Raw genomic sequence first — 22,732 nt, forward strand, 5'->3', positions numbered from 1 at the left:
TATTCTATGTATTGCAGGTAAAGTGTCTTCAGTTCAATTCTATGGTATTTTTATAATTAATATTGTTATTATTACAATTGTTTAATTTTTATATTTTGTTTTAGTTTTTCCAACAAAAGGAGATGTGTTGTACTATGGCTTAACGAGAGTGCGGGGAAACGGTTGGTAGAATGATGGGGGGAAGTTGGTAAGATTCCAGGAATGTCAGTTGGAGTCAGAGGTTGCTTGGCAGAGGTTGAACTTTTGTCTGCTCCTGATTTATTTGGAATAAAGATTTACTTATAGCAGAGTACGGCGTCCAGCAATTATTTCACCTTTGATGGTTAGACTAAAAGGGGATAAGGAATTAAGAAAACAATTCAGAAGTAAGTATTCATATCTATTTCTGTTATTTCTTCATCTGTTTATGATGGAAAACCTTAATATTGATCTGCTAAAAAGGAAAAGAAGTAGTGTACGTGCACAGTCATCCGTTTCTGAATGAACATCTTCAAAGAAACAGCTTACAATCAATGTTCCATTTTGTAATGCTAAGAGCATTAAACAAGACCTTCCATCACCAGTTAATTATGCAGCTGGTTAGCTCTGGAAATATTACTTCTGGAAATATCTTCTTTAAAACATTTTATGGAAGAAACCAATGCACATACTACAAGTAATTAATCATCAATAGTTTTTGATGGATAAACAAATCCCTGAATTTAAGCATAGTGTCATAAATGGTGAAGATTTGGCCCAAAGAGTTACTGCTTTGGAAAAAGAGCATGCTCTTCTTAAAACCCATGCCGAAGATTTAGAAAACAGAAATTGTAGAAACAATCTCAGAATTTATAGCATCCCAGACGGGGACAACATTATATCCTTTCCAGGTATAATTTCTTCTGTACAAGATTTGGTCACCCAGACCTAGCTAATGTTAACATACAGATAACTGGGCAGAAAAACGTATTCCATGGAGAAGATTAATCAACTTAAATGAATGATTGTTCTTTTTTAAGAATATACTTATGAAATAATTGTTGTGTCTAAAGATCAAAGATCATATTATTTACCTCTCTCAAGGTGTATCAAGAACCACATCAATTAAGATAAAAGAATTGTTGGATTTTCTTTCTACTCTGAGATATTTGAATTCTGTCAAGACCTTTATGTCTTTGTTCATTAAAGTGACTCATAATAACTAAAAAGTTACTATAGTTATTCACCTAAACTTAAAACTTACATTTTCTGACAAAGAAATAAAAAATAAGAATATTTATAGTGGATACTTCTTTTTTAGTCTGTGCATTGGTATGAGCATGTTTTTGATATTATAATAGTCTCTATTTGCTCTAAATTATTTTGTTCTTTTTCTACAGAATTGGCTTTATGTATCCTTGATAATGAATGTCCAACTTGTATTATGTAACTGTTTTTATCTGCCATAGTAGGGAAGTACATGGAGAGCGGGATTCAGAAAACTTACATTTTTGTGTAAATTTTGTATTGTTTGCTATTCTCAAAGGTATTTTACTAGTAGTATCTTTACAACTGCGGAATCTCCACACATAAAAAGATAGGACAGTCCTAAAGATGCTACTAGTAAAATACCTTTGTGATTAGGAGTTAATTGTAAACTTACACAATAGTGTAAGTTTACCTCAGGTGATTCGTTGTCTTCATGAAGCTCCTACCACTTTTCTATTCCTATCTCTTCTTAACTGTTAACTATTATCTCCTTTTTAAGCTCTTAATGTAGTTTCCCTCTTGTCTACAGACCTTTTTCTTTATGTCTCTATATTCTTATGTCCTTGTTACGTAACTTATTTCTTTTTCATGGTGTTTGGATGTTTGTTTATGTCTCATTCCAATGTTATGTGTAATTTTGCAAAATCTGTAGTGATTAAATTATTAGAATGTAGAATGTTTTGTCTTATCTAAAAATACCAAAGGGCAGTAAAATAAAGCTTTTTATGAATCTCATTGATCAGGCAGAGAAGCTCTGAAATTTAAAATAACTTGGGCTGGTGATGTATTTTCATCTCCATCTTTGGAGAAGAGAAATGGTGTCATAATATTGTTTTACAAATCCCTAGAGATAAATAATATATCTTGAGAAATGGATGATCAAAGACTTTGGTGTTTGTTAAACTGACATAGTAATGGGATTTCCTCTATATTCTAGATTTATGGCCCTGGTGCTCACAATACACTTTTCTGATCTGCAGAACTCTTAATTCTTGTTCTAATACTACCTTAATTGCAGGAGGGGTTTTTAACCAAGTTTTAGATCCTTTTTTAGATAGGAAATCTAAATTAATGTATGTACCCAATAACATACAGAAGCATTTTAAAATGAGGATGCTCTTGCCATCTTTGGAAGACTCCTGGAGGACATGTCATTTTGACATGCAAGAATTTACATTCTTGTCATCAGTTCATTATTCACTTTTAAAAATTGATTGCATTTTTTAAATAGGTACTTGACTGTTAATCTAATTCACATGATTGTAGCACTTTGATCAAAGGTGTATGATTCATTTTAATACTCCTGTTAAGCTCCAAAAATGTATGTTCAGAAAAACATTCCACCCCATGCGGTTGCCAGTGCCTCCCTCTCAGTTACTGAGCAGTTTCTTTCAGGTTTTCTAAAGCAAGTGTACTGCTTACCACCATGAGTCTATTAGATGGTGCATGCAATGTGAATAGCACTGGTGTTAACCATGAAACAAATCTTCTTGATATCAAAAAGCGTCACAATATTAGTATATTCTATGTTTTCTTTTATGACATAAAAAGTATTCTGTTGTGGAGTCCCTCACTCAAACCACCTCCCGTTGCACAGCAGCTCGTCAGTTCTATCAGCAAACCCCCTCGCTAATTTTACATAGTACTCTAATCAACCCATGAAGATCTCAACTGAACCTTGTTTTCAGAGATGGCTGCACCTCTAATGGAAGCTCACCTAGTCCCTCTTTGCTCTGGTCCCAGTAGCATAAATCATGTATCCCAAATATTCAATTTCTTCAACCAAAAAAACAAAAAAATCATAATTCCCACTTCAGACAGTTTGTCTAGCCCCTACATTAACATCAAGTTGTGCTTTTGATGTTTTTACAAAAAATTAGCACATCATCCTGAAAGAACATGATTTAGTCAATCCTCCCATAACCTGTGATCATCCTCTGAAATACGTTTGCTCCTGAGGCAAAACCAAAAGCCAACTTAGTAAATTGGCAAACTCCCTTAGGCATGATGAAAGCTGCCACAGATTTGAAATCAGGGAGCAGCTTGGTCTGGTGGTGAGCACTCTTCAAGTCCAGCTTCAAGAAGTACTATACACCTTCTAACAACAATATAATCTCATTAATATTGGGAAAAGAAAATCTGCACATCGCAATAGTCCTATTCAGACATCGTAGATTGACAGAGAATCGTAACTTGGCATTTGATTTCTTTATAATAACAACAAGAGATAGCCACTCTGCTGCTTTCACAGATTATATCCCTCCTTCTTTCTTCATCTACTTTAACACCCCCTTTTTTGTGCTGTATTTTTTTATTGAAACAGAGCACTGCAACAAATACACACCTTGATTACATCAAACCAAAGAGTCAAACATACACTGTGCATGAATGACCGTCATAAGGGCTCCATAGGGCAATGCACCACCAGACAAGCAAATAACGATTGGGTTGAGCGAGTATAAGGTGCAGAAAATTAGAAAATAAATCCTTGAAAAGGGTAGGATGTGGACGGGAGGGAAGAAAATCAGCATAGATGTATGTTTATCTTGTAAAAGGGAGGGGGCATGGAGCATGGGGAGGAGCTGGGAATGGAGGGAAGGGGCAAGCGGGCTAATCCACAGCAGGGCAGGGGGGAGTAGTGAAGAAGAGAAAAAGAGGAAAAAAAGAGGGTGAAGGGAGCAGCAAAGGGGGAGAAGGAAAGGATATGGAAGAAGGGCCTGGAGGGGTGAGAGATCCGCAGAGGAATGAAGGAGAAGACATCCCCCAATGGAGAAGAAGGGGGCATTCTGACAGCAAGTGTCGTAGCACACAACTACAGATATCAGCTCTCTCTCAAGAAAGAAGACCAGATGAGAAGAAACCTTTCAGTCCTGTCAAGCAAATTGAAAATGATTCTCTCATTGGAGGAAGCTTTATTCACAGCTGTGAGCCATTTCCCATGTGTCTGAAGCTGCAGGGATTGCGAGTGATGCAGGATGCAGATCTTTGCTACTGTCAGGGTGGTGGTGAGCAACCGAAGGGCATGATGGGGTATTTGGGGATAGTCTACCAGGTAATGGAGTAGGACTAGCAGGCATGACAACAGAACAGGAATGGTCAGCTTCATTGATCATCCTAAATAAAATACTTTATGCCTTTGTCGATCTGCCGCAGGGTCGTAAGGGTGTCAACAGAGGGAGCATGCTCAGAACATAGGTAAACTGTGGGAGATTCACCATCTTCACTGCCTGTGACCTCCCCACAATGACAATGACAGATTCAAGTGGGTCCAGTTCTGGACGTCTAGCTGTATGTGAGGGGTTATTTGTAGAGCGCGACGTTCGCTCCGGAGGGAGCATCTTGGCGCTGAAGATCCTGACTAATCCATCCTGAGGTTGAAGGGGGGTTTAGATGGCCGCTTTGGTGTAATCATCGGAGAGGTTGAAGATCCAGGTCTTTAAGAGCTTTCTGAAGGATTTTTCAAGCGTCTGATGTCGGAGAGTTTTGGGCAAGCTGTTCCATGCTTTAGTGGCCAGAGAGCTTAGGGTTTTGCCGCCCTTAGTCTTTAGGTTATATTTGGCAGGGAGGATGAGATTGTCAAGAGACGAGCGGAGGGAACGGCTGGGGGTGTAGTGGGGAAAGCGTCTGGAGAGAGCTGTATCCACTCCAATAGCGGGTCCAGGTTATGCGCTACCATGAGCTCCAATCCCCTGTTGACATAGATACCCAAATACTTAAGCCAGGAGGATTGCCACAGAAAACAAACCCATTGATAACGGTGTTGGTGGTTACTCTAGAGAGCGGCAAGGCCTTGTTCTTTCCCCAGTTAACCTTATAACCAGAAATGCCTTTGAAGGCATTGGTTGTCTCCAGCAACACAGGCAGGGAGATGGCAGTGCTGAAAGAGTGAGGAGTATCAAGGCCCCCCTGATGTGGGGATGCCCCTGATTTGTGCCTCTCGGTTAGGCAGGGTGGGTGGACTGAATCAAGGAAGGTAGCAACCTATCCCGAGTCCGGGACCGTTTCAGGGGAGTAGAGAGCCCATTAATAGGAAGTGAATGTGTCCACTATATCTTGCAGTCAGCTAACAAGACCCCTGGAGGCGGTGGCGATGACAGGGATAGACATTCCTGCTTCCCATTGCTGTAGCAGCTCTGCCAGGAGCCTAACCACCTTCTCTCCTTGCTTGTTGTGCCTATACCTCAGTTTCTAGAGTGCATACTCTGCTTTGGAAACGATGAGAGTATTAGCATCCATTCATGCCTTCTCGAGGCTGTGTCTAGTGGCATCAGAGAGGTGTGCAGTGTAGGTGCACATGAGGCTAGCTACGTTCCCTCCAACATTTGTTGCTGCGCCTCTCTTTGTGTGTCACTTTCAATGCCGCCCACAGGGTCAGAGATGAGTCAACCGACCCCTTGTTATGCTCCTGGTATGTGCAAACGAGGGACTTAAATTGTTCCTTACCCGTGAAATAGATGTAGCAGGATATGTTGAGGCACAAAGACTTGCGAATCTGCCTTGCAAGACCCAGGTCAGCCAGCAAGAGGATCAAAGAGTGATCCAAAAGTATTTCCTGCAGGACTGAAGCGTCGCTCATGAGAGGGAACATGGGCTGTGTAATCAAGAAGAAGTCCAACCTCAATTGGGTACTAATTACTGGGGAGATATATGTGTGTTCCTTATCAGTGGGGTGCAAAAGATGCCACACATTCAAGAGGCCGTGGTCCTCCCTAATATCTTGGGAGAGACTCCGGTCCACTTTATTGGACATCTCGATTGGGCCAGTGCAGGCCATGATCGCATCCCAAGCTAGGTTCCGGGGGCGCCAGCTGCCCACTGGCCAGCAGCTGTGGATCCCCTTGCCCACCCAGTCCTGCCAAAGCTTTTTCACCTCTGCACTAGTGTGGTACTTCTCTTGGAGCAGGGCTATATTGACGTGCGTAGAGTTGGAGGTACGTGAGAACCTTTTTACATTTGTTGTAGTGCAAAAGGCCGTACACATTCAAATAGATGATGTTTAGTACTTCCTGTCTGGGGATCCTGAGAGTGTGGTCTAAAGGGGGACAGGGATGGAAGGAGAGTGGTTGGAGGCCAACACAACTCACCAAGCACGGCGTGTATGGTCTACTCAAAGCTGGGCAGGGGAGGGGATAACTCTGGGATCCAGGGAAAGGGTCTAAGGGAGGTGGGGGAGGCAAACAAGGAGGGCAGGAAGGATGCAGAACAGAAAGAAACAGAAATAACAAAAAGCACAGGACAATGGTAAGAAGAGAAGGAAGAAGAAGGGTAAAAAAGGATTCACAACAAAGAAACCTACTAGAACTGGTGAAACACTCTTGTACTTGCCAATATAACACAAAACTGTAATCTGAGCCGGGGGAGGGGGAATGTGACCAGTGGTGATCCTGGAGAGTATATCGAGTGGCGGTGGCTATGAGTGGGTGGGTGAAGCCTGGCGAGGGGAGGAGGGGAAAGGGGGGGTCAAGTGGCAGGGGGTTCAATGATAGAATATCGATGCCCAAAATATCCCCATACTCAATTATTGAGTCATAAATAGATATCGACATCCTATATTTATAAGTGTAAGTATAAAAATATTGGGGAAATAATATTGATTTAAACAATATAGATGTACAAAATATCAATTTTGTAATATATAAATAAAATAATGATAAAAATATAAAATAATAAAATTAACTTAACATTTTTGGGGGATTTAATATACATTTTAACAAATATCAGAAATACATTTCATTTAATAAAATGTAAACATACATGTATAAAGGGGCCGATTCCAATCCTGGAAAAAGGCTGTATGAATCCTTGTACGGAGCGTTTTCTCCGTACGACTCGTACCCGGTAAACTTTCCTTACAACCTAGGAAGTACGATTCGTACAGAAAGCCTCTTTCCGTACCAATCGTACAAAAGACCGTACGGGTAAAAAAAAACAACGATTCGGATCCGGAACAGCCTGTACGCGACGTCCGGATGTATTTAAGCAGCGGTTTCTGGCCCAGCAAGTACGATTCGTCCCTACAGCACTCCGTACGGCTCTTTTCTTACGGGAGCCAAAAACAGCCATAAAAGGTCATACGCAACGTTATCCGCGGTACGAGTCGTACTCCGACACGTTCCCAGGGGTACGAGTCGTACAGGGGTATGAGCCGTACATACGAGTCGTACAGGGGTACGAGTCATACAGGGGTATGAGTCGTACATACGAGTCGTACAGGGGTATGAGTCGTACAGGGGTATGAGTTGTACAGGCATACACCCCCATGCATTGTGTATGTATGGTGCGTACCCCAACATTGCGTATGTACGGTGCGTACATACATGTTGTTGTAAGGTGCGTACATATGCATGGGGGGGCCTGTACGACTCGTACCCCTGTACGACTAGTATGTACGACTTGGACCCCTGTACACTCGTACCCCTGTACGACTAGTATGTACGACTCGTACCCCTGTACGACTCGTATGTACGACTCTTACCCCTGTACGACTCGTATGTATGACTCGTACCCCTGTAGGACTCGTACCCCTGTACGACTCATATGTACGACTCGTACCCCTGTACGACTCGTATGTACGACTCGTACCCCTGTACAACTGGTACCCCGGGAACAACTTTTCCCGGGATACGAGTCGTACAAAGTTCGCTTCCTAACGGGTAAAGTCATTCCCCGTGTACGGGACTTTTTCCATACGATTCGTAAATCGGAAAGCCGGTCCGGATCGTACTTGGACGGTCGGACTGTATTTTTACGATTCGTACGGAAAAGTGTCCGGGTCCGTCTCGTACAACTTTTCCCGATCCGATTCGTACGGATCGCGCCGATCTGTATATATTTTTCCTGTACGAATCGTACTTCAGGGGTCGGACGGGACTTGTACGATTCGTACGAAAAAAAAAATACAGGATCGGACTCGACCCCAAAATGTTATATATATATATATATATCCAAACGAATCGTTACGCCGTTTTTTTCAAGAAACGATGCAATGGCCACAAAATTTTCTCAGCGTGTATTTATTTAGATGGTTTTGTCACTCTACGCGTTTCGGAGAACACCTCCTTGATCACGAGTGAGAGAGAAAAAATTTTGTGGCCATTGCATCGTTTCTTGAAAAAAACGGCGTAACGATTCGTTTGGAGTCGCTTTCCCGCCGTGGCCTGCTACTGCAAGTGGCTTTGGTCTTCGTAGCGAAACAGAAGAAGTGGATATATATATATATATATATATATATATATATATATATATATATATATATATATATATATATATATTCACTTTAAAACAATTAATAAACTTTTAATTTAAATTTATTTTTACATTTTATAAATATATAAAAATGTACAAATAAATATACATATATACATACACTTATAACATAAAATCTAATAAAAAACTAACATTATATTATAAATTAAAACATTAAAATATTTAATAATCTTTAAATTTAAATTGTGCACTCCATTGAGTGCAACAGTAGGGAAAGTGTTGGATAGCAAAGGGGTCAAGCTTAACATTCCCCCTCCAGTGAGTGCAACAGTAGGGAAAATGTTGGATAGCAGAGGGGTAAAAATTACTATTCCCACTGCAGTGAGTGCAACAGTAGGGAAAGTGTTGGATAGCAGAGAGGTAAATCGTACTATTCCCACTCTAGTGAGTGCAACAGTAGTGAAAGTGTTGGATAGTGGAGGAATAAAAATTACTATTCCCACTCCAGTGAGTGCAACAGTAGGGAAAGTGTTGGATAGCGGAGGCGTAAAAATTACTACTCCCACTCCAGTGAGTGCAACAGTAAGGAAAGTGTTGGATAGCTGAGGGGTAAAAATTACTATTCCCACTCCAGTGAGTGCAACAGTAGGGAAAGTGTTGGAAAACAGAGGGGTAACATTTAATATTCCCATTGGCGTCAGTTCAAAATTAAAAACAAACAAAATATCAACTGCAACGAAAAAGATTTGAAAAAACAAAAGAAGAAAACATATATAAAAATATTTAAAATTTACAAAAGATAGAAGCATATTATAATGTTAAAAAGATCTAACAAATATCCTACGAAGATTTTTTGTTAAAAATGTAAAAATTATTTACAAACAAATAACTATTTTTAATACAAATTATTTATTATCAAAAACATTAATTATTAAATGCTAGCAATATGGGGTATTAATTAACACAAGAAAAATGGCGCCTGCCAAATAACGTAATGTAAACAAACAATTTTGTAATTCTTGCGGTGCAACAGGTTCCTGGTTGGATTAGTTACAGCCCTGAAGAGGTCAAGGGCTAACACCCTAACAACGAAACACGTGTTGGCTTGACTTTGTGTTGTTTTCTTGAATGAAGACAAACAGAAAATACGTCAAGAGACATTACTTGCCTCCATCTACTTATCTACAATTGATGAAGTTTCATTTAAACGGAAGCTTGTGCATAGGAATCGACACTATTAATTATTACATAAATTTAATCTTTTTTATTTCCTACCCTATGACACCACACAATTGACTACACACATCTACCAATTAAAGAAATATTATTAATTAAAAAACAAACTAAAACAGATAAAAATGAATTTACTCCCCAAACATTACCCCTATAAAACCGAAAGCCACACACAAAATAAAAATAAACAATTACCATAAATATTTATGAATTGATAATATTAATGATCAACTAATTATTAATTAATTAAACATAAATTACTTTCCCCTCTCTACCGAAATAAACACCACAAACCACACCTAAAAATCATTACACAATTTCTATAACTAATTTTACAATAATAAATTAATATCTATTAAAAAACAATGTAATTAGTTAAAAAGAATTTAGTTCCCACCCTTTACCACTATAAACCCCACAACTCACAGCTTAAGTTAATTAGACAATTGCCACATTTAGATTTAATTTAATTAATTAGCATCAATTAACAAATAATTATTAATTAATTATAAATAAATTACTTCCCATCCTATTTCCCTATAAACACCACCACCCACTCCTAAAAAACCCACAATTGACATAATTAATTACCAATTAATTAATTAATATCAATTAACAAGCAATTAATAAATAATGATTAATTCCCACAATTAACACTATAACATATACATTAAATAAATATTAATAAATAAGAAATATTAATACATGTATTATGATTAAATTACTTCTCACCCTATACCCCTATAACCCCACAACCCACTCCTAAAAAAATGACACAATTAACATAATTACCAATTAATTAATAATAAACAACCAATTAATAATTATTTAATAATAACTTAATTCCCACAATTAACACTATAAGATCTAAACTAAATAAATACTAATAAATAAATAAAAATAATAATTTATTATAATTAAATTACTTCCCGCCCTATTCCCCTATAAACCCACAACCCGCTACAGAACTATAGAACGCAAAATGTAATTCAAATAAAATTAATCACTACTAAAAATTTAACACATATATAATAAAAATCAAAAGCAATATAGCTATACAAAAAAATAGTTCACATACTTTTAAAATACAAACTAAAATACATAACACAAATCAAAACATCAATATTATAAACAACAATATTTTTACAAATGATATTAATGACTTCGATATGTTCATAAACTATATTTCTTACCTCCAAGTCGATATTCTTCACCACGATATTCTTGATGTCTATATTTCTGCATCACGATATTTCCAACTCGATATTTGTGTATGTCGACATTTCAAACTCGATATTCTGTCTGTGCACCGTGGCGGGGTGGGCGGAAGCAACAATGATAGGGCCATTATGAGGGGAGTTGAGGGAGGGTGCAGGTGGGCCCAGTGTCTGCCACAGAGGAAGAGTGCTCAAGATCCACAGGACAAAGGGCCTCTGCTCGGGCCAGGACATCTCCAAGGGAGAAGGGGGCCCAGGGGGGAAGAGGAGGAGGGAGAATAAGGAGAGGTGGGCCCATGGAGAAGAACCAGCAGTGGGCATCTCCACCATTCGAAGGAGAAGTGACCCCAGTCCCAGGGAAAGAGGAGGTGGAAGTGCCCTTAATCTGCGGGCCATGGCTAGAGAGGTGGGGGAAGACAGGGGGAGCCCATGCTCTCAAACCCCCACAGTACAAAAACCCACCCACCTCTTCCCTACCCCCATAATAGGCCGTGCAGGGATCCGCCAGTGGTAGAGACAACTGGGTGGAAAAATCCAAGCCAAAAAAAGGAGAGGGGGCAAGGAGCCCCCCAGGGGGCCGGGTCTGTGCCTGCAGATGCAAGCAATCAGCAAGAAAATATGCACGTGTGCATGGGGTGGTACCTGGGCATGCCGGGAAGAGTGGACATGGAACCCTAAACATTCAACATTAAACCAACAGTAAACCATCAACAGGGAGCAGCCATGGCATACATAGCCTACGGGCTCAAGTGTACAAAGGGTCCAGCATGCAGCAACAGACACTGGGTTCCTCAGTCATTGGGTGGCAATGACTTCAGTAGTGAAGGGGACTTGCCTCGACCCCTGTCCTGTGTCAGCTCCGCCATGGACTTAATTGCTATCTCCCTGCTACTTTGCATGTGGTCAACCTGTCCTGGTGCCTGGGCCACTGGGGCTAGATGTATGCAGCCCTCAGCAGCACCGACCTCAGGGCTGCTGTGGAGGGAGTGGGAGAGATTGGGCTGTATCCATGGCCCCATCGCACAGACCCTCTAAAATGATTGTAACACTCTTGGATCGTAGAAGTCCTTGGACTTGCCGTCCATCATAATCCTCATGCGCATCGGTTAAAAGACGCTAAGCGTGATATCCCACTTGTGTGGTTGTGGCCTGAGAAACAGGAAGGCCCTCCATTTCTCATTCGTTTCTCGGGAGAAGTCAACCGCAATTTGTATCATGTGGCCCTCAAAATCATAGGGTCCATGTGACTGTGCCGCCACTAAGATCTGCCGGGCCTGCTCATGGATGAGGAAACAAGCTATGATGGCCTCAATCCCAACAATATTCTGTGAGCCCTCTGCATCTGCGCAGCTCGAGGTTCAGATGGCCATTTTCCACTGCAACCAGCACACTGCCCCCTTTAACACCCCCTTGACATCCTCCCTTATGGCAATGGAAATTCTCTTTTCATTGCATCTCACTAGAATAGCTCTTTCTTTCGATATTATTGTGTGAATGTAACCTTTGATCACACCAAACTTCACTTCAAACACCTGCCCTGCACTATCCAAAATCTCTTCCACATTAGTATCCTCAACTGCCATCACTTGGTTGGGAGTTCTATGGTTCAAGATAATAGATAAATCACATTACTGAATCCATCCTAGTGTTGGTGGAAAATCAGCTGTGACTCACATTCCCTTTGACAAGCGTACCCTTAAAGTTGCTGTTGACCTACATGTACCTCACTGCCTCAATTTTGCTCTTTTGATTACCCTGAGGGTTGCTATCCTAGGGATGAAGTTTTACTACTGGCAATTGACCTGGTAAATAGACTTTTGAATTATTGCATCCATTGATCAAGAATCAACAATCAAATTCCACCACTCTTCCTCTAATGGTAAACTCAACACTTGGAAGGCATATCTGCCCCTTTTCTTTGTCATTGTCATCTTAAATCAACACCCTTTCCCAACTATCTGAACTCTTTGTGTACTGAAACTATTTCTACACATATGTGGGACATGCCATTTCCGCCCATATCGACTTTGTTCCTTTCCAACAGCAAAACATGACGTTGATTCTGAGCTATGATAAATACTATCACATCAGTGATACCTTTTGGGATGGTTCTTTGCAACCTCTATAGTCAATTTATATGTTCTGTTGTCTGTGTTGGTAATGTTGTTGCTCCTCCCTGGTTTCTTATGATTGGCAGCTACATTGTTGGTATTCTTTCCAGGATTGCGACTGCTGCTCCTGATTTAATTGCTTGCACATTGTACAATTAGTTGGTCCTTAATGTGCTCATTGTTTCAAAATGGCACTTTATGGACAATTTTCCAAGTCTAGCCACGACCTAATCAACAGATTCTTTGAGTCTTCCATTTTAAGTATAAAACCTGTGGCATGTCATGGCAATGGTTAGAGCTTTAGCTTCTTTGTTGACATCTGGTATTATAAAATCTTGGATGTCCACTGCTACTGGTAGGTATTTGAAGACATGCTGGATTTTTTCCCCAAGATAGTAACTACCAATGCCTTTTCCAGGCAGACTAAACACCCACGCCATACGGTGCCTTGATGTAGTTTACAAAGATTTAAAATAATTTTCCCTTCAAAGGACCAGAATTTTGCAGGAATTATGGAGGTGCAATTATGGATTGTGATGTAGACAGTGCAATATTTTGTATGATATCTTTTAAGATAGCTAGGGGTGGGCCTATGAAGAATTAATTGTTTATATTTAATTGTTAAAAAGTCAAGGATTATGTTAAACACTGTAGAAACACTGGAATGATCAAATCCTAATGCAAATAAAGATGCATAAAGAAGCAAATAACTGCTTTACACCACACGGTGGAGATACTTGTGCGCTTTGACTCAGGGTAGTTCTGTATTGTAGCAGTAAGTAGTGCTCACTGAAGAGTTGGCTTCACGACTCTGTTCAGACTCTATGGGGTTTTTCCGGTGCTAGTGGCCAGAGAGTCACAGAGTATTGATCCACAAACACACTGCACAAGTGAATAATGGTATTCAGTGGGGTAGCTTATGGTGTAGCTAGCAGAGCCGATGCACAGTGCTGTTTGAGACAGCCATTAACTAGTTGAGAACATGCAGTGCATAAAGTGCTCAATCAGAGGTGATGCATTCACGTGGTGAGGTGTATTCCCTAGAAGACTGAAGAGGCTTTTGTCGGATCAGTACTGGGGGTAGTGCAGTGGTAAAATAAATAATAGAATGGGGTGGAAGGGATAAAATATTTATCTAATAGAATTTATTGACTGACCTCAGTTAGTTTGCTCAGTTAAAGCAATAGTTTCATTCTAGTTTGAGGGTCAGTCCTGTCATTGTCTGAATTTTTACAGCAAGGATAATTAAGATTTATGTAAGCATAACCCGAAGGTGACACTTTGGTTGCCAGTCAGCTCTCTAACTGACAAACAGGAACCATCCAAAATAAAAAATAGAACCAGTCAGATTTCACTTATAAGCCGAGAGAAGAGAAGGCTGCACTCCACTAGTTAAATTCCCTATCATAGCTATTACTTCCAAAGCTGAAAATGACCCTTTTAAGTTGGACTTCATCTTCAATGTTCTTAACAAACCACAAGGCTAGACTGGAGTACCTGACTCTTTTATGGGTATGTGTTTGTATTAGCATGTCCCTCCCTGAACCTTTCCGTAAATGCCGTTAAACCAGTTGGAAGTAGATCTTCCCCTTTTTCCAACCACTCCTCCTTGTCCTTTCTACATTTACTATTGAAACGTATACCTATGTGTGGGGAGTTCACCACCACTGTGGCAGAGATCTCTGCACAAAAAAACATAGTAAAGGTGGGTGCCTGTGCTCCTAGGTTTGTGAATAACATTTTGTAGTATGTGGCTAGTGCTATTGTAGTACCATTTTATGTAGAATAATTACAACAATTTTATCAATCTGGGCACAGATTAGATTTTGTCTATCTTTCAAATTCGTGAGATTATAATGTACAATCTCTGTTTTTTTATTGAACTTTTTCAACAGAAGCATGTTAGTACATACAGTTCAGCAGTGGCATCAACAAATTACAGTGGATCATTGATACATATACAGGTGTCCGAGGTACCTAGCGGCAGTTTAACTTCGTGATACATTCACAACAAATGATATTATTTTTAAAAAACGAAAGGAAGGAGTCATACAGAGGCAAGTTAGATCACAATGATAGTCATATACTATATAGCTATGGGCACCTCAGACCGGATGTATGACGTTACAACGCATGCTTTTATAACGCATGCTGTTACAACGAAAGTTTTACAACGCATGCGATGTTATAACGCATGCTTTTACAACGCAAGTCTTTACATCGACATACACTAGATGGCGTGCTGACATTAGAAATGTGTAATTTACTATTCTAACTCCAGTCGACGTTGCAGTAGGGAAGGTGTTTGGATAGTAAACTACACTATTTCTAATGTTAGCACGCCATCTAGTGCAAGTCGATGTAAAGACTTGCGTTGTAAAAGCATGCGTTGTAACATCGCATGCGTTGTAAAAGTTTCGTTGTAATGGTAGTGTGGTGTAAAAGTTGCGTTGTAAAGTTTGTTCCCCCCTCAGACCTGGCATCGGTCACTCGTGCAAGCATGCGTATCGGACTGCCCATGGGGGTGTTATTGTCTGAGGCACCCTCAACCAGGCCGTGTAGGTAGGTAACTATGGTCCCGAAATATCATGCAGCCTGCTCGCTGTCGGCATAAGATTCCAAAATTCTGTTAGTTGTGTCTGACAGTATGCCACGTCAGCGAGCCAGGAATTAAGCATTGGTGCCGGTTTCTGCCCCCAGTGTATTGCAACTCTACGCTTGGCCAGAGCCAGTAGCATTGCCACCAAGCGCCGGCAGGCATCAGGAATTTCTTTAACGTGACCAAGTAGGCAGAGAAGGGGATTCGGTGTGAGGTTGATTGAGGTAATAGCGCTTATGGTCTCGTATACCTCCAGCCAATAGGATGGCACTTTAGGGCACGACCAGGCCAGGTGCATGAAAGTGGTGTCAAGCGCCGAACAACACGCGCAGCACGTGCCTGCAGTGAGGCCCATCTTGTGTAGTGCGAGTGGGATACGTTATAGCCTGTGAAGAAATTTAAAGTGTATCTTCCTCAGCCTATAGTTGGGGGAGAGTTTTTCTGTTTGGCAGCAGCAGTATTATTGCCATTGCTCAAGTGTGAGGCTGTCCAGCAAGTCCGCCCACCACAAGCTGCGTGCCCACTCAGCGTTAATAGGTGTAGCTGCCATGGATGGCGAATACAATCTAGTGACGTGTTTTCAATGTGAAGTAGCTGTGTGTATATATTCCAGTGCCTCTTTAATGGGAGGTGGAGCCGGGAATAAATATTTGCGCTTTTGCATGTTGCACGCATCGGATGGTATAGTAGGCTGTCCAGTAGTGTGGGTGTTGAGCGGTGCGCTCAGGGAAGGGAAGGAACCGACAGTCTGGGTATAATCAGCATTTATGCTGATTCCTAGCGCCTTCGCATGGCACTCCATAGCTTTATTTTGTAATGGAGGAAAAGGGGGATTTTCTGCAAGTTGCATGGATGGGGCATATAGGGTGTCTGTGCCAGAGTATGTACAAAGTCCCTCATATGCCCATTGTAGACATTCAACTGTGCTGATTTATTTTCGGGGATTTTTGTTGGGCAGGAATAGCGCAGTGCTAAGTGGCCAAGGAGAGGCCAGTTCAGCCTCTATCACATTATGCGGATGGAATTGTGTCGGGTGAAGCCAAAAATCTAGAAAACTAGCCTGGGCGCAGTAAGCGTATAGCTTCAGGTTAGGGGCGCCAAGACCGCCACGTAGAAAAGGGAGCATCAAGATATCATAGGCAATACACGGCTGGCGTCCTGCCCATGCCAAAGGGATTAAATTGGATCGCAGTCTATTGAAGAATTGCATTGTGAGAGGAAGTGGTATGTTTAGAAACAGGTAAAGTTATGCTGGCAAATTAGTCATTTTAGCAATTGTGATGCGGCTTGACAAGGAAAGCGGAAGTTTATTCCAGATTGGGATTTTGGCTTCTAACCACTCCATGGCCATACCATAGTTCGTGGACCAGATTTCGTCTGTGTCTCTGCTGAGCCAAATGCCCAGGTATCTAATCGGTTCAGTTGCCCATTAAAGCAGACTCTGTCGAGCAAGGTTGTGTAGCATGCGTAAGGGGAACAATAAGGATTTGCTCCAATTAATGTGGGCACCCGAGTATCCCCCAAAAGTATGACTTCTCTGGTCATTGGATTCAAATTCTGGATGGCTCAAGGATGAATAGTGCAACATCGTCCACATACATAGAGGTGACCAACGCTCTGGCGGAGAACCCGATGCCACGGTGGGTGTGGTGTTGACGTAGCTGTGCAGCAAGGGACTCCATGGCGATTGCAAAGAGCAGTAGTGAGAGTGGGCAACACTGCCGTGTGCCCCTAGTGATTGTGATGGATTCAGAGATCTGTCCATTGAGTTTTATGCGTGCAGTTGGTAGGGTGTATAGCAATCTGATACTTCGAATTAGACCCTCCCTGACACCAAGGCGGGCCAGCAGAGAGAACAGAAGGAGCCATACGAGGGAGTCAAACGCTTTAGTTGCATCGAGAAGGTTGGATTAATTTGATGCATTACCGAAAAAATGGTTCTGAGGTTATGTGAGGTGGCGTGGCCTGGGATCAAGCCAGATTGGTCTGGACGTATTATTAATGGCATGAGGGGGAGTAGTCGGTTTACTAATACTTTGATCAGTATTTTATTATCTGTGTTGATGAGCGAAAGAGGGCGATAGGAGTCGCAAGATGTTGGCGGCTTTTCTGGTTTCAGTATTAGAGCGATGAGCACCTCAGGGAGTGATGGGGGAAGGCGGCCGACCTCAATGGATTCGTTGTCCATCTCCACTAGGTGATGTATTAAAATTGGGGAATACACTTTGTAAAACGTCGGCGTAAGGGCATCCGTACTGGGTGCCTTATCCGCTGGAAGCCCCGCAATGACCTGGGTAATTTCCTCATTTGTGAACGGAGCATCAAGATATTCGCGGTGGGCCCGGCTGAGCCATAGGAGCTCAATCGAATTGAAATATTGCTTTAGAGAATCATGATCCAGCGGTATAAAGTTGAGAGTAAAAAGTAGTAATTGTTTTTATGATATCATCTGGTGCAATGATTCTGTCTCCCGAGTCATAGCATAGCTCTGTCATATAAGTGGATGCATGGGGTTTCCGTAGCAAATTATCCAGAGTTCTGCCCGGAAGCTCGCCTTCACCGAATCTGCGGGCCGTCGCCTCGCGGCCCAGGCAGCTGACCTCGCGTTCAGCTTCTGAGTGGTATTTGGTGGTTTTAACCTGAATATTTGTAAGGGAATAAAGCGTGCCCTATAGAATTACATATCTGCCAGCAGAGTTGGTGTGTGTTCGCTCAGTTTACCACAGTAAGCCACGTCTGATTAGAACAGTGACCCCACTGGCTTAGTTTTAATATACAGTCAAGTAGGACTCCCCCAATGCCGGGCCTTAAGCCTAGCCATGTTGGTGGAGACAAGATGCGTTTCTTGTAGGAAGCATATGTTGGTGTGATGTCTGGCTAAGTAGGCAATGATAAGCCTGGATTTCCTGTGATCATTGATACCTCTGATGTTTCAGGAAATAAATGTTACCTCGGCCATACTAATGAGTTGTGACAAGTGTAGATGTACCATTGTTGTTGTGTCCACCGGCGTCTAAGCGGAGAACTCCTCTGCCAATTGTGTTGTTGTCGGTTATGACAATGGATGTCACCTACTGATCATACTGAACATTTAGAAGGAACATAAACCCATAACAGAGCGGTGTATTCCCAGCCCCTGTCTACAGCTACCCTAACCCTCCCACCTCCCACTTCAACCCCCAATCAGGTTGAGAAATATTCCCCCCACCACCCCCAAGCAACAAAAAGAGGAGGAACAGGTAACAAGTGGGATTCATCCCGAGTGGGAGTGAGGGCTCAACCTGACCTTCCCCCGCCCGAGGACGGGGTGACTGGGCAAGAGTGTACAACAACAGCTATAGGCCCAATAGACACATTCGAGTTTGCCTGGGAAAGCAGTGAAATATCAATTCAGCAGGGAACAAGTAACATCAGACAAAAAAAATCATCCCAGTGTTCATGCCCCCTTGAGGACAGCAAATACAGTAGAAGAAAGGAGGCTAATCCTTGTCACTTAGATGGTTATTCTCACCCTCCGGTGGTAAAGAGCGTGGGCAGTCTTTGTTCAGTTGTTTGGCAAAGGATGTGGTCGCCTTGGGGTCCGTGAAACAGCGGGGTATGCCCACTGTATCAATTCTCAATTTGGCCGGGTACAGGAAGGCATATGTGATGTTGAGCTGCTGCCACAGCCACTTAGCCGATAGGAAGTCTCTTCGGGCATTTTGGACACGGGGGTGAAGTCCGGATAGAAAAATAGGGTGTTACCCTGATGCCATACTTCCTTCATCTCTCTCGCCCTCCTAAGGATGATATCGCGGTCGTGATAATTTAGGATGCGGGTGATGGTTGGTCTTGCCGCAGCTCCAGGAAGAGGCAGGGGCCCCAGAAAGTGATGGGCTCACTCCACTATGAAGCATTCAGATAATGCTGGGCCAAAGAGTTCAAATAGCAGTGTTTGTACGTAATCCTCCACCCTCCCCATCGCTATAGTCTCCGTAATGCTTGTGATGCGCAGGTTGTTCCTACGGGATCGCGCTTGAAGATCTTCATTTTTGGTGCATATGAGGTCCAAGACCTTATCCAGTTTGAGCAGTTTATGTTGTGTTTCGGCTATGGAGTCATTGGCATCTGACACTCAGGCTTTCCAAGTGCATGACTCGGTTGTCGTGGGAGTTGACGGGTTGCTTAACCTGGTCTAGGCACAGTGCCAGGTGATCAATTTTAGAGTCAAAGGTCTTAAGTCTGGTTTTGACTTCCATAATTAATATCATCATCCTGTACAGTAAGAGCCTCTGTTTGAGTAGCCTGATCGCCTGCATCTTGCTGTGCGTCGCCACCGCGGCGGCCTGTGCGTCTGCCCTCGAAGTTCAATTTCGGCTGTTTCTGGTCAGTTTTCCCTATTTCGAGCAAAGGGCAGAGTCCTGGTTCAGGGGCGGCCCAGGCAGCGTACCCCGTCACAATCGCAACCTCTAGGTTCTAGTGGGGGGCCCAAGGGGAGGCTGAGAATGCCGCATGTTCAGCTCCACCAGCTGCCACGCAGCCCAAGGGGACCGCCAGGTGCACCCGCCAACAGGCCTTGCAGCACACACGAAGGCCGCATGGACAGTCAATTATTATGTGTGCTGAAGGGTGGTCTTCTTCACAGGTCATGCCCTTCCTTTAAATCGTGGGGATCCCCCAGCGCACAAGCTCTCATACAGTCGGGAGCTCCAGGATGCTACGCAGCCCATAGGCCCAGCGCACAGGGCTGCAGTGTTTTGTATGCTCTTGTTTGGCTCTGTGGCTTCATTCTAAGTCTCCAGTGCATAGTCGGCAATCCCCCGTCTCAGGGCAGGATCGGAAGAAAATATTTCTTGCCCGTGGCGGTGCCCGGCAACAGCCCCTTGGACCTTATAGGATCAAAGTTTAAAAGGGCTGGAGAGCTAATTGGCAGTCCACTGTGTGCCAAATTAAGGGGGCAAAAAATTGTAGAGCCGCTCTCTGTATACGGGCCACAGGCGTCCCCCTCCATCGCTGCTGGGGTGCCACCCTATCACACAGCCTCCCGGGGGATTCAGGCAGGCGGAGCAGCCCGAACCAGGACCGCACCACAGGAAGCAGCACCGTCCACAGTAGGCAGGCAGTAGATGTTCCTGGCGCTATTCACAGGGAATTCTCTCAGGGTTCAAAGTGACATCAACCCGGCCTGGGGAGTCTGCCACCAGGCCCCACAGCCACGCCGCCTCGGGGTAGGGTCACAGAGATTCACAGAACAGGGCAGCCGATGGAGTCACTAAGTCTGGCGGCCCACACCCCTCCCGCAGGCGGGAAGGGACCCACAGATTACAGCGGAGGCAGGCCAGCTGAAGCGATGCCCAAGTCCGGGCCCGCCCGGCCAGTCATAGCCACGCTCACCTCACTCAGGCGGTCCCGCCATCTTCATTCAGGGTCTCGTAATCGGAGGCCTCCCAGCGACACCTTCTTCTACCAGCTCAGGCAGCACAGATAAATTTGGTGTCGGTCAGCATGAACTGCACCGCAGTCGTCACCGCCACATGCCGCTAATCCAGCCTCCACGGCTTCGCAGCCCACCGGGCCCGGGCAGCTCTGCGTCTCACAGGTGGATCGAAGCAGGCAGTGGAGTGTCTTGTGCCACAGGCTAATGTTTCAGGCCACTTTGGTGGGCCTAAAAGCAGGATATTGACAGATAGTTCTCATCCGGTCGGCAGAGCTCACTCATTTCTAACACTACTGTCGAATCCAAGTTTTCTCCCTTCCCTGCATTTCCCCTGTGCACCCCCTCTACCCTGCTGAATCCTCAGCAACCAGCTCTCTGCCCTGCCTGTCCTTTCCAATATTGGTTGAATGCTTCGGTCTCTTACTGACACAAGCTACTACTGACCTTCTTAGTTTCATATTACCACTCTCACTGTCTTACTCTCCTGTGTGTGCTTAAAATTGTTGCCGATTATGGATCCCTTGGCAGAAAAGCATGGACTGTTGACCACCGTTTAGGTTTCCCTCCCACTCCCCCCCGATTCATCCTCTTTCCCTTACCCTAATTTTACCCTCACAACCTTCCTCTAACTCTCCACTCCTCAGCCCTGTCCCAAAATGCCCCCCGTTAATCACGTGCACATCCCCCTTGACGACAACCTCTCCAGACAGGGCACCAACTCCTGGTCCATTCTTTACCCCCCTAATCTGTCTAAAAATGCTAAGAAAAATTCCCTATGGATTTAAATTATCCACTACTCCCTCTCCGATCTTTCCTGGTGAAATCGACATCTCCATCTTCAAAACGGGTAACATCCTCATACAAGCCGCTGAACCACACCTCATCATCTTTGAGCACTACTTCTACACCCTGTCTCTCCACCTAGACGAATTCCACCCTAACCTTCTGAATACCCAATCACTCAACACCCCCCACTCTCTTCCTCTCCCCTACCCTTTTCTCCCCCTCCCCTGTCTGCCCTCCTACCAACACCATACTCCAATCACATACTCCCCACACCCCTCTCATCTCTACACCCAATGACATCTCCCAACCACTGTCACCCGTTCTCTCTCTCCCACCTTATTCCCGCTCTTCCAGACATCCCTACTGCACATTTCCTCTCCCTACCGCTTACATCCCACAATGAACTGTTCCCCCTCCACCTCTTCTAAAATAACCAACCCCCTCCTTCCCTCCGAGATATCACAGCCTGATTCCATACCTCTCCTCCTGGGTTCTCCTTTCATACCACCTACGGCCCCACTTTCACCCTCTCCTAACCCTCCTTCGCAACCACTGAATCTCCCTCCACCGCTAATCCCTGACACAGTCTTTCTTCACACTCTTTATGCCCTCAATTTATCTCTATCCACAACTCCCGAGTTCTCAGATCTCTTGTCCTCCATCATGACACCTCCTCTGCCTAAAAACAGAACTCCTCCCATGCTAATAGCCTTAACTCTACTCACTCCAACCCCATTGACTTCACACACCTTACAAATAACCGCCCCCTGTCCACAACAAACACTATCCATTCCCTCTCTCCTCCCCTCCAGATATCCCCCTCTCGCCTATAACCCTGCCCCTACATAACATTGAACCCAATCTCTCCTTACTGTCAAACGAACTCTCCGACTTAGAGAAGAGGTTAAATCCCTCAGCCCAGGAACTCGACTCTCTC

Source organism: Triturus cristatus, chromosome 2_1, assembly GCF_964204655.1.
Source record: "Triturus cristatus chromosome 2_1, aTriCri1.1, whole genome shotgun sequence".
In the NCBI taxonomy this organism is placed as follows: Eukaryota; Metazoa; Chordata; class Amphibia; order Caudata; family Salamandridae; genus Triturus; species Triturus cristatus.